The sequence below is a fragment of the Toxorhynchites rutilus genome, chromosome 2 (genome assembly GCF_029784135.1).
Source record: "Toxorhynchites rutilus septentrionalis strain SRP chromosome 2, ASM2978413v1, whole genome shotgun sequence".
In the NCBI taxonomy this organism is placed as follows: domain Eukaryota; kingdom Metazoa; phylum Arthropoda; class Insecta; order Diptera; family Culicidae; genus Toxorhynchites; species Toxorhynchites rutilus.
In genome coordinates, this window is record NC_073745.1 from 47748502 (window position 1) to 47762497 (window position 13996).

Below are 13996 nucleotides of genomic sequence, written 5' to 3' on the forward strand. Positions count from 1 at the left end.
CTATGATGACAAGCATGACTCCCCAAGAGCTGCTGTCTTAGTAAATGCAAACATTGAATGCTTTCCTATTACAGAGTTCATTCAAAGGGATATCGTCGCGATCAGAGTGGAAGTTCCTACCGCCAAAGGAAGGGCCGACATCGTAATTGCGTCGGCTTACTTTCCAGGCGATGTTCCTGAGGTTCCTCCACGAGAGGTAGCGGCGTTTGTAAACTACTGCAGGGAAATTTACAAGGACTTCATTATCGGATGTGATGCCAACGCTCATCACACCATGTGGGCAAGTACGGATATCAACTACCGAGGTGAGTGTCTTTTAGAATTTCTCTCGTCAAACAACATAGATATTGCTAACAAAGGGATTGAACCAACTTTCATTAACGCTATCAGACAAGAAGTCTTAGATCTAACGCTGTGCAGCCCGGCTATTCAAGAAAATATCCATAACTGGCACGTTTCCGATGAGGCGTCTTTGTCTGATCGTAGACACATTATTTTTGAATGGAATGGTGGCATGGAAGTTCATAGAGAATACCGAGATCCCAAAAAAACCAATTGGGATCGGTATGCACTTGAACTCGAGTCTAAAACTCTAAACTCGAAAATAAGGTCGATTCAGCAGCTTGAATCAGCTACAAAAGAACTAAATGAAACGATAGTCTCTGCCTACAACAGTAATTGCCCACTGAGAAAAGTTTCTTCGGCAAGAAACGTTCCTTGGTGGAATAAAAGGCTCGAACGGCTTCGCAAAAAGGCGCGTAAACTGTTCAACAGAGCAAAATTACCTCGGACTGGTCTCAATATAAGAGAGCCCTAACTGAGTACAGTAGAGAACTGAGACGATCTAAACGAAAATCCTGGGTATATAACTGCGAAAGCATTGAAAATACCCCAATCGTTGCTAGACTCAACAAGACTTTGGCAAAAGACCACTCGAACGGGCTTGGATCGCTTAAAAAGGATGACGGTTCGTTCACAAAAACCCCCTCAGAAGTACTAGACTTACTGATGAAGACTCACTTTCCGGGATCTACATCTGTCCACTCGGATACAAATCCTGGCTATAATGGCGACACAATATGCTCTCGAAGGCGTCTCATAGGACCCGAAAGTGCAAAGGATGTCGCTAACATAGTTGCTGGGTTAGTCTTCACGAGGGCCAGAGTAGTAAACGCGGTGAGATCCTTTCTACCTTACAAATCTGCAGGTGCAGATGGGATTTTTCCAGCCCTGATTCAAAATGGAGAATCAAAACTAATTCCGTCTTTAATCGAGATCTTTAAGGCAAGTCTGATACTAGAGCACATTCCTTCGATATGGAGACTTGTGAAAGTAGTTTTCATTCCAAAAGCCGGAAAACGCGACAAATCACTTCCAAAGGCTTTCAGACCAATTAGTTTATCATCAATACTGTTGAAAACTATGGAAAAAGTATTATATGAATACACAAAGTCTGTATTCATGTCCAAACACCCACTATCCAAATACCAGTTTGCCTACCAATCAGGCAAATCCACAATAACAGCACTACACATGCTTGTGACAAAAATTGAAAAATCTCTCTTGTCAAAAGAAACCGCATTATGTGCGTTTCTTGACATCGAAGGTGCTTTTGATAATGCTTCTTATCTATCAATGGTACAGGCAATGAGAAGAAGACACTTCGATAATTGTATAGTCGAATGGATCCATGGCATGCTCACACACAGAAAAATCACCTCGGAGCTGGGCGGGTCGTCTAATTATGTGATTGCAACAAAGGGTTGCCCACAAGGAGGCGTTCTATCACCTCTCCTTTGGTCACTAGTAGTTGACGACCTCCTGACAAGTTTAGAGGCAAAAGGTTTTGAAATTGTGGGCTTCGCCGATGATCTAGTCATAATGATACGAGGCAAGTTCGACGACGTGATATCGAGCAGAATGCAGATGGCCTTAAACCTTACACAAACTTGGTGTACCACAGAAGGTCTGAGCATAAATCCCTCAAAAACAACAATTATTCCATTCACCAAAAAGAAAAAAACAGCATCTGCAGTCTTTATATCTTGGGGGAGTGGAAATAAAATGCAGCGCTTCAGTGAAATATCTAGGTGTTATCCTAGATGCTAAACTCAACTGGAATGCGCACTTAGATGCAATAATCAGTAAGGCCAATACAGCCCTATGGGCATGTTCTAAAATGATAGGAAGAACATGGGGTCTTAAACCAAAAATGGTAATGTGGGTCTACACTGCCATTGTGCGGCCTAGAATAACCTATGCCTCATTAGTCTGGTGGCCAAAGACCAAGGAGACTGTAGCTACAAAAAAGCTACATGAACAGTGATTGGATGGAACCTAGGACTAACTACGACATTCCATACAGTGTAATCGAACCTTCTCGTTCAATATGGGATGAAGGCGGTCCCAGTGTTCGTAATGGTTCAATCATGTTGTACACTGTTGGGTCAAAAATGGGAATCAGAACAGGTGCTGGAGTGTATGGTCCCAGAACAAAAATCTCTGTAGCTATGGGAAACTGACCAACAGTTTTTCAAGCTGAAATAGTTGCGATAATAGAATGCTCAAATGTCTGCCTTAAAAGAAAATATAAACATGCTAACATCTGCATATTCTCAGACAGTCAAGCGGCACTTAAAGCTCTAAATGCTTTTAAATGCTCCTCAAAAATTATCTGGGAATGCATTCTCCTCTTACGGCAACTAAGTCGGATAAGTTCGGTACAACTGTACTGGATTCCTGGCCATTGTGGAATAGAGGGAAACGAGCGAGCAGATGAACTTGCCAGGAACGGCTCAAGCTCACCTTTTACTGGTCCAGAACCATTCTGTGGAATATCTGACTGTGTGTTGAAAGGTGAGCTGAAGAACTGGGAAGACCGGGAAGTGTTAGCCAACTGGTTGGCGGTACAATTTAACCAGTCAAAAAAATTTATCACGCCGAGTATTAAAATTACTCAACAATTACTGAGTCTTAATAAGAAAGACTTAGGCACAATCACAGGCCTTATAACAGGACACTGTTCGAGCAAATACCATCTCAAAAACATAGGTTTAGTGCAAGATGATATTTGTCGTTTTTGTAATACCGAAAGCGAAACCTCGGAACATTTGCTCTGTAATTGTGGAGCTCTAACTAGACGCAGACTTCAATACCTTGATAAGGCTATTCTGGAGCCCAAGGAAATTTGGTCTGCGTCGCCGATCAGGATTATAAAATTTATCAAACAGAGTATTCCTGATTGGCACCTATCTCGCTATAGCTTCCAGTCTACTTCATCATCAATAAGCAGTAGGTAAGCTTGAAGCGGAGTACAAAAAAAATGGGATATACCACAATAGTTCAGAATAATGGACGCAGTGGTTCACATCCAACAGGGGGAAAAAAAGTCATTAGGAATCACATATAACATATAAAGCATATAACGAAAGTGAAGTGGTCAACAGGTGGATGCAGTATTACGACGCAGCAGATACAGTCCGAAACGAAAATGACCTAGGAGAGCCCACAACCGACGACAGCGTTCCGGCGCCTGAATTAAAGAAGATCCAGGAAGAGATTGGGACGACGAAAGAAAATCTAACGGATGGCCATTCGATTTTTTTTAAATAAAAAAGAGAAGCTGGTGTTCATGGAGTTTTGTCCAAAATCTGGGATGAGAAGGTACCACAGGATTGGATGCATGATATCGTGTGTCCGATTTACAAAAAGCACGATAAGGTGGACTGCATCAACTACTGCGGCATCACGCTTATAAACGCCGCCTATAAGGAACTCTTCCGTCATCTGTCCCTTTTGGCTAAAGAGTTCTTGGGTCAATAACAAACGAAATTTATGGGAATTGGCCTAACCACGGACCAGATATTTATGCTCTCTATAAAATGTCGGGTGTATAATATATCCACTCATCAAATGTCCATCTACTTTGAGGCAGCGTGCACAAGTATGGTTTCCCTGAAACATTAGTTCGACTTATCAGAGATATGATTGACGAAGTGGTTTTTATTTTGTGAGAGTTTCAGGAATACTCTCGAGTATTCCTTTGACTCTTTTGAATTATCCGATTTGAGTCATCTTTATTTTGTTGTATTCGTCTCTGCCCGTAGATGAATGTTATGGGGAAAAAAATAGGAGAATTCGAAAATTAAATTCTCTTATGTTTTACAATTAAATCGTGATATGCGCCGTAAGTCCATTCGATGGTTGTGCTAACGATGGTTGTGCTGTAATTGCTCTTTTTTCGAAGGCGGAAATGGATTTTCAGGTGAAAAAACGCACTCCTTTATCTTCTATCTACACGTTCATTCTGAGAGTCGCGTAGGACTTTGTACTTCTGATACGATTTGCGTTTCAATGCTCCTCTATTTTACTTCAAATGATGGAAAATCTTTTAGAAAAAACGGCTGAACGTATCAATACGAAACATTCACAGATGTTTAGGAAATACGCTAGGTTAAACATTTGCCTGCAAACATTAGAACATACTGCGATATTTGCAGAATTACAATGGATTTTGTAAAGCACTATAACAATCCTATTTTTGGAATTTTTCTGAAATCGATGAAAAAATTTAAATATTTTTTTTTGTCAAAGTCTTTTTGTGCAGAATTTATTGGAGTTTACAAAACTGCCTTTCGATTTGCGGTGCGATGGTTGTTTATTGAATTATTCATTATCAAAGACGAAAGGGTAATTTTTCATTCAAATCGAAATATCTTAGTGTGGGAAGGTCCTATAGGAACGTTCTTGGAACCAAAGTAAAGCTGGTTGGATTGGATTTGCTGTTGAATTGATTAGAAAAAAATTGTGTAAGTTAGTATATTCTCGAAAATACAAAGAAAAATCGATTTTTCATTTCTTCCCGATATTGTTGCCCACTACCCATACACACACCAAGAAAAAAATATTTACGTAAAATATACTAATACCTGAAAGTTGTAGCTTCAAAATGATGCGCATCCCATCGAATGCGTTGATTTTTCACGAAGTTACAGAATGGCAAAAATCACTTGAAATTTCCGACCTCGCACTCTGTTCCTCTATTTTTTTTTGTCGAGTGTATATAAATAAAAATGCAAGGCCAAATGTGTTGCTAAGCGCGAAATCCGAGGAAGGAATGGTCCGATTTTAGTCGTCTTGATTTTGTTGTATTCGTGTCTGCCCATAAATCAATAATACAGTGTGGAAAAATTTTGAAATTTTTTAAAAAATTTGAGGAACAGCTCGAAATAAGATCAATATGTTCTACAATGACATCGTTGTTAGTCCAATTGGATTTCGTGTCCCGTTAGTGTGAAGCGAAAAGAGCAGTGGATTATCGGGCAGAACAACGCGCATTGAAGATAATAATTATGAATGAAAATTTACTATTCAGTAATTTTCCGTGTTACGAAGAAACATGTTATTTGCAAGTGAATCAAGAATTTTGAGCGAAAATTGTGCCTGAAACAGAATTATTATTATGATAACGAGTTTTGGTAGAAGTACTAGGAAATTTATAGAAGAAGGGAATTGTAAGGGTCAATTAGAACATCAATTAATGAAAAGTTCTGCGATTGAAACCTCGAACGTTCGCTTGGTAAGAAAACGTGAATGTTAGAAAGAATTCATATCAAAAAATCAATTTTGGGCGGAAGTTCGCCGGGTGAGCTAGTATATAAATAAATATACATCCATTATATGCCACACTGATATAGTGGATCTCAGATTTTCGTGAAAAGTGGTAGTTTTGTTCCTTATCGCAAAATATTAGACTTGAATTTGACTTGAAAAATCGAACACAATAATGTATTATAGATTACGTTTGTGAGTTCTTTATTATGCTTCGATATAACGTACAATTCGATACAACGTACAATTTTGAAAGTGAAATGTACGTTATATCGAAGTTTACCTGTAGAAGCCAATTAATTAGTCTTTTCAAAACAAAAAAACAACGGCGAAAAAATTGGATTTGATTTTCGAAATTTTAAATTGATTTGTTTTTTACGCCCATGTGTGTCATTTTATTAACTGAATTATTCTCTAATTTTCTTCGTCTACAAACAAAACTTCATTAGCTGGGTACTATCGGTATACCAAGAAATAGGAAATGAAATCATAAAGAAATGAAAGGTCGTGTAGCGTGAATACGTCAAAACATGGCCATTAGAGATTGGTTCAGATAATAGGATGTAAACAATCAAAAACATTGAACGGAATTTTAAAGTACGAAGACTTAATTTTGAATGCAGAAAAACGGAGCATGATATGAACATGTGGAAGCACCATAATTTAATAAAGTATACATGATAAAAATAATTAATAAACAGTTGGATATTTTCAATCATAAATTATAGAATAATTTCTTCACTAAATTGGCTCAAAATAGCCGACAGCTAACTCAACCCTCGACACTTGAATTTTAGAATATTCTTATTCCCAAATAATATTTAAACAAGTTTTTAAATAAGTTTTTTTAGTATTTTTTAGTAAGTTAGCAAGCTTTAGGATGCATTATTTAATGATTATGTAATTGTTATTATGACAAGGTAGTCGCTATTAAAATTAGTCATATGATGATGAAAATTGTAATTTCTAGCACCCGCCACGGGAAAACATTTTTTTTTGAACCTTCAGTTAACTTTGAAAAACCATATTACAAAAACGAAAAAAATAGTATCTCTGATATCGAGATATGTTATGTTAAAAAACCTCAGCTTTCAAGAAAATATATTAAAAAATATAGCGCCCTCTAGTCCAAAGCCATGAAAACAATAAAAACCATCACAATCAATAATTACGAAAACAAAATCCATTTCTTTTGCTAGTTCAATATTTTATAATAAAATACTGGCTCATTGGCTTCGATTTGATATGTTGATCATCTAAATCGGTTCAGTGGTTCAGTTATGATTTTTTGAAAAAAGTAACGTCTGGGAAAAAGCGAAAAATTTTGATTTTTCGGATCACCCTAAAATGGCACTCTAAAAAAAATCAAAAATGCAGATATAATTTTTTGCGATATAGAACAAAATTACCACTTTTAATGAAAATCGGAGAACCACTATATCGGTTTGGCATGGAATGACTGTATAGATATACATAGTCAAAAAAAACGAAGAGAGTCAGAAAGCGACCGGTCAGTTTGGCAAGATTTTTTTCCATGATCATAAAATTCACCTAAATTTCAAAATTGGTAATGGTAACAAGTCAAAGATAAGTTAAAAGAACGTTCTTTAGACAAATCTAGCTTGTCTTGAAAATCTTAACATTTTCCCATATCTGTTTTCGTACAAATTTGATGATTTGGTGATTACATAATAATCCAGCAGCGTAATAAATATACATTTCCACAATAGGCAGTAATAGTGAGTGAAACAGAAAAAGAAATAACCGAATGAAGTTGAGTATAAAAAAATGCTTAACCGTTCGAGCTGATCAAACTTGAATTCGGAATACCCATTTTATTCCATCGTGGTTTTGGGCAACAATAGACTTCAAAGCGTTTGCTTAGATTCACATCGAAACGAAAAATAATTCCGAGAATTTCAATCGAACCTAGGGTTCAAATAAATTTGCTATCTCCATCTGCAAATTCGCACGAAATTAGTAGCCCAGAGATAGCTCTGAGCAGATGTATTTAGAATAAACAATTTCGGAATACTATTCGTAGACGTAAGCAAATTTTAATTACGTTCACAATACGAGATAATCCTATCGCTCAGCTTCCGTGTACCGTTTACATTAAGACCAGAACCAGAAACTGCGATTTCACTGCGGATTTTCCAGTCCCACCCCATTTCGCCTTCTCAGCCGTTCCTCGGTTCGTTATCTGTTCATATCTTTCTCTGGAAATGCTGGAAATTCTTATCTGTTGGAAGCGGGGTTAGAATCCCACAGCGAAGCCAGGATTCACTCAGCGCTGCTGTCAGTTGGATTGTCTTGCCACGGCAACAACCGGTCCACACATTTGAAACCGTTTCTCTAGAGGTCCCGCATCAGTGAGGGTGGCAGCGAAAGTAACTGGGCTTCGTTCCACCGTTTGGCTCGGTCCATTCAGAACCACTGCGGAGCTCACTAATGCTCTATAAGCTCCGACCGAGTTCCGAGTTCAAGCATCCGTAAGACCGAATCCCGTACGAAACAGGAAATGGTTTGTTGAGTGGCGGCGCTGTTCAGTCAGCAAGAGATTTTGAATGTCTAAAAAATCCTTTTAACGCTCCCGACCAGCACACTACACCGTAGAGTAAATAGTTTCGAATTAAGTGCCACTTGCTCATCTTGGCAAACATTTTGGGTGGTGGGAGGTCGGGAGGAAGGCGCTGCATAGGACTCGCTCTATGCGGCACCGAATGGCGAAAGAAAGCACTGCGAAATAAGCTTTCAACGAACTGGAACCCCGTCTTGACACGAGCCAGCGGAAAGATCGTTCGCCGTGTTATCCTGCAATGCACACTAATGTGTATGTGCTCTCTTGGTTTCGGGTCGTTTTACCAGCACCACGGGATAAAAATTCTATATCCGAAATATTTCACATTGAAATGAGTTTTTACTTTTAACAAGCGGGCAGCTCTGACCCCTGGTAGGGAGAGTTGTAGGTGGAGCCGCAACTCAAAGGAATGCGAAACAGAGTTGTTTCTTCGGTCGTACCAGTCGATGGTGTGCGCTCTCATGACTCTCCGGGTCATGTTTTATGCGATGTCGTTCCAGGGAAGTTTATTGCGACGATATTAGCCTTTGGGCTAGAGTTAATAAGCTGTGAATTTTCTCATTTTATGTTATCCTCCTCCTATGGGGTATAACCTTTTTTGGGTGGGCGGATAAAGGGGACTGTTTTTTTATTGTAGCGTAAACTTGATAGCAGTTTCTGTTTTGCTTCTAGCAGAGTCGACACCATTAATATGGTATTAATGTTTGGGCGAATATGTTAAGTGATCAGAATGTTGTATCGGAGCACTAATAAACATCATCAACTGGTTGCAAAATTAGCCGTTTGTTTGTGTGAGTTATCAGTATTATCAGTGAAGGAAAGAGGTTGAATATTTCTGTCATTGGCACAGGAGTGGGAGCGCAAATAATACTCGGAAAGCAATCGGAGCAAAACTTTTCGCATTGTTTGTCAGTCAATAGGAAGTTGAGCCTTCTAATGCGATGGCAAATTGTGTACAGAGAAACTTTTCGAATACCTCGTGGTACTCGCCTTTATCTTTGTCCGGGGTTGGGTCCGAAATTTGTCTGTTGAGTCAACAACCGAGCACTACATAACCGGTTCCAGTTCATCGAGCTTTTGCTCTTATCGAGAAAGCTGTATCCGATTCACGGAGGTCTGTTCGCATTTGTGTCTCGTCTTAAATGTAGCAAGAATCGGGCACATTAGCCTGTTTTGACTAAACAAAAAAAGAGACCGCTCTGATTTTTCCAACTTGCATTGATAGTGTTTTGAGCGATATTACAATATTTCATCAATTTAATTCGGTGTCGATGCCAGATCGATTAGAAAATAAATGCTAAGTGGCAAGATTAAGTTACCGTTATAAATTGGGTCACTTAATTCCTACGATACTTGCAATCATACTGAAAAACAAAAAGAATCAATTGAGTCTGATTACCTCAATTGGACGAAACCTTCACATGTGAATTATTAATAGGAATAGAGATGATACTTATTTGTTTGGCTAATTCTCTTGGGTATATATTCTATATTCTTCAGAATTCTTCAGAAATCGAGTACGAAACGGTTCGTACTGTTAGTTGAACTGTTTTAAACTGATTTTTATTAACTTTTATTTTTTTCCGCTCTGCACAACGTTTTGTCACTCCATTGAACATACAGTGATAGGTATGAGAAATCCCATTTTGGATGTTTAGAAACTTTTCTCAATTTCTAAAAAAAATAGTACCGAAATTTTATAGAATTGTTTGTTAACTATCACTTAACTATCTTTACTCCCTTACATGACGTCTTGAATGTGTGCAAATATTCATTGACAAAAAATGAAAGCTCACCCCAAAAACGGGGCTCGCGTTTTTTTTTCTAATTATTCAGAGATTATTTTTAATGTTCACTCATACTAGCACGTCTACAAAATACTTTTATCTATTTTTCTCGTAATTATAATTTCGTAATTATTTTTCGTAATCACATCCACGTTTTCTTACTAAGCGCTGTTCAAAGGTCCAATCGCAGAACTGTTCATTGATTCATCTTCTAATCTCCCCTTTAGATTTTTTTTTCTATAAAACTTCAGTGCTTCTACCAAAACTCGACATTATTATATCAGATAATTTCAGAAACAATTCTCATGCACGATTTTATATCCACTTGCAAATAACATGTTTCTCCGATACATGGAATAAATGTTTGATACAGAAAATATGATAGAAAGAAGACTGCCCTAAATTGGACAACTCCTATCTCAAGTTTTGCTCTTATCAACATATTCGGCGATCCATTTTTATTTATTTAGATAGAAGACGATATATGAGTGCGTTTTATCACATTAAAATTTCCACATTTGAACGAAGATCAATTTCGTTTGCGCAAACATCAAATGGCCTAACAACGCTTGTCAATATGTAATTGTAGAACACATGCGAATTGAATTTTTCGAATTTTCCCATTTTCCTTCAGAGTTTTCCGAAAATGTTCAATTGTCATGTTTGGTCGGAATATGTTTGGTTGAAACATGTGCATTATTTTATGGGTCCCACTCTCCATTCCAGAGGAGGAAGGGATGTCATACCATCATAGAAACATTTCTTGTACCCAAAAACCCTTACATCCGAAATTTGGCTCAATTTGCTTGATTTGTTCTCGAGTTATGCAGAAGCTTGTGTTTCATTTGTATGGGAGCCCTCCTTTAGAGAGGGAGGATAAGTGTCGAACTACCATAGAAACGTTTACCGATCCCTAAAATCTCATATGCCAAGTTTGATTCCATTTGTTTGATTTGTTCTCGAGTTGTTCAGCACCCTGCTCCTCTTTAGAGAGGGGAAAGGAGTGCCAAACCACCATAAAAACATTTATTGCTCCCAGAAATCTCTATATGTCAAATTTGGTTCCATTTGCTTGATTAGTTCTCGAGTTATGTAGAAATTTGTGTTTCATTTTTATTTTCCTTAGAGAGAGGGGAGGAGCGTCTATTCACCATAGAAATATGGAAAATCCAATTTTTTTCGATGCCAAATGACTTAAAAATGGTGTTATCTCGAAAACCAATTTTTGGCCGAAAATCGACCTTTTGGGACTTAGCCTGGGAGGTAATGAAGGTATGAGAAAAAAATAATTATCGATATTAAAGAACCTATCATGTACATTTTGTTTATTGGCCCAAAAATGATCTTTGCAAAATTTCATCACAATCGGACATGATTTAGGGGTGCTTCAAGGCACTCAAGGTTTTGATTTTTTGGACATTCAGAACATTCAGTCCCAAAACGTCGATTTTTGACCAACTTTTTTTTTTGAGATAATACCAGATCTCGTCGTTTGATTCATTTTTAAGTCTCTAAATTTCCTTTACTCCCCCCCTTGGGAGATTTTCGTGGATTAAATAATCAAAACTTTGAGAGCTTTGAGCCACCCCTAAATCATGTCCGATTGAGCTGAAATTTTGCACAGGTCATTTTTTGGGCCAATAAACAAAATGTACATGGTCGGTTCTCAAATTAGATAATTATTTTTTCCCATACCTTCATTACCTCTTAGGCTAAATCCCAAAAGGTCGATTTTCGGCCAAAATTTTTTTTTTTCGAGATGGAGGCGATCTGGCGTATTGGTAACAACCATACCTCTCACGCAGAGATCACGAGTTCAATTCTCACTTCCGACATTCTTCCAAAAAATGGTAAAAGTGACGAACCAGCCGAAATGTGTTGAAAGTCACTACAATAGAGAAAAAAAAATCGAGATGAACCCAGATCTCGACGTTTCATGCATTTTTAAGGCATTTGGCGTCGAAAAAAAATGTATTTATTTTCCAGCACGGTATGGGGACTTGTCAGAGATAAAATTTGTCTTTGCTTAACGATCGGCAGACCGAAGAGCTACTTGATTCACTGGATGTTGAATTCGACACCGATGACGAAGAAGATCCTGAAGACTTCGGAAGCGACGGAAATTGAGGAATTATTTTCATCGTCTCCTTCACCAATACAAAAAATATACCACTAAGAAGCGGATTTTGGAGAATCGTCATATGTGTCAGACATTCTTGTAGAACCCAGATAGTTCACTGGATCCGCAGACAAAAGCGATCCGTGATTTGCAGCTTCTTTGCTGCTGCCGGATGCCGTGTTCGGAGATACCTTATGAAATTCCCGACGTCGCAAATGACTTGACGGTAGCTACAACCACTCGTTGTATCCATTCTGCATAAAGGGTGTGTCACGGAAAAAAAGCTGTAGAAATTTAATTTTTAGGAATTATATCTTCAGCTTTCGATTATAATCAGATAAGAGTGTATAGATCACGTTGACCATGCTTCACTGTCAATTTTTCGTAAATTTGGAAAAATGTCGTCGAACGAAAAAGAGCGTCGTGAATTAATCCTGTGCACTCATTTCGAGAATCCGGAGTTGTCACATCGGGACATCGGTAAGATGCTGGGAATCGTCCAATCCACGGTCAGCAGAGTACTAAGCGATACTTCGAGAACCTAACCATCGACCGGAAGGTGAAGAACGGCAAAAATGGATGCTCCGTCAGTGAAAAAGATCACAAGCGCGTAGTTAAGCAGTTTAGACGTGATTCGAGAAGTTCGGTCCGGGATGTCGCCAATAAGCTGAATTTGTCAAGTTCATTCGTCCATCGGACCAAGCAGCGGGGGGGCCTGTGTACATACAAGGTTCAGAAGGCTCCTAACCGCGACGAAAGGCAAAATATGGTGGGAAAGACGCGAGCCCGGAAGCTGTACACCGAAATGCTGACGAAGCCGCATTGCCTGGTAATGGACGACGAAACCTACGTCAAAGCGGACTTTCTTCAGCTGCCGGGCCTGTTGTTCTTCTCCGCAGAGGACAAATTCAGCGTTCCTGAGGAGATTCGCAAGCAGAAACTATCCAAGTTTGCCAAAAAGTACATGGTGTGGCAAGCGATCTGCTCTTGCGGAAAGCGGAGCGCCCCCTTCGTGATGACCGGCACGGTAAACGGGCAGCTTTACCTTAAGGAGTGCCTACAGAAGCGCTTACTACCACTATTGAAGCAGCACGAGGGTCCGACCATCTTCTGGCCGGATCTCGCTTCGTGCCACTATTCAAAGGACGTGTTGGAGTGGTACGAAGCCAACGGGGTCACCTTCGTGCCAAAGGAAATGAACCCGCCCAACGCGTCGGAGCAATAGAGAAATATTGGGCGATTATGAAGCAGGCCCTCCGGAAGAATCCAAAAGTTGTCAAATCGGAAGCGGACTTCAAGAGAAAATGGATTTCTGTTAAAAAAAAACTACAACCTGACGTTGTACAGAACCTTATGGACGGGGTAAAGAGGAAGGTGCGAGCATACGGGCTTTGGCTCGAAGTATGAATAAAAAGAAAATGCCAAAAGTTGTTTAATAGTTTTTATTTTACTGTCTAAAATTTTCAAAAGGATCGGTCTACTGGGAGAATTTCTACAGCGTTTTTTCCGTGATGCAATTTGATGTGACACACCCTTTATGCCGTTTCTACCGTCTCGCCAAATAAATTTATTTAAATCGTAAATTTATTTACTCGTGAATATTTGTTGATATTGATATACACTGGATAAATCTATGATCTTTCGAATTATTTACCTCAAAATACGAAGCTACGCATTCCATTTCACTCGAGCCTTCTCGTAAAATCCTATTTTTGATTTCTCTGAATTTCCTATTCGCTTTGGATATTCCATATTCTATGTGGCTTTCTGTACCATCATCATTTCCGTATTTCCATATGAATTTCTATTTTATTTTCTCTTGAATATATACTTAGACATGGTGCGGACCGCATTAGAATTTACATTAAAGCCGCTGGCCGCCATGATTTTTTTTCTACT

General features: G+C 38.7%; 1 protein-coding gene across 1 annotated transcript in view; it reads right to left on the bottom strand.

Annotated features, from left to right (window-relative positions):
• LOC129764427 (neuroligin-1-like) overlaps positions 1-13996 on the bottom strand; it is a 615422-nt gene that overhangs the window by 47248 nt on the left and 554178 nt on the right. The gene's annotated exons all lie outside the window — the stretch shown is intronic.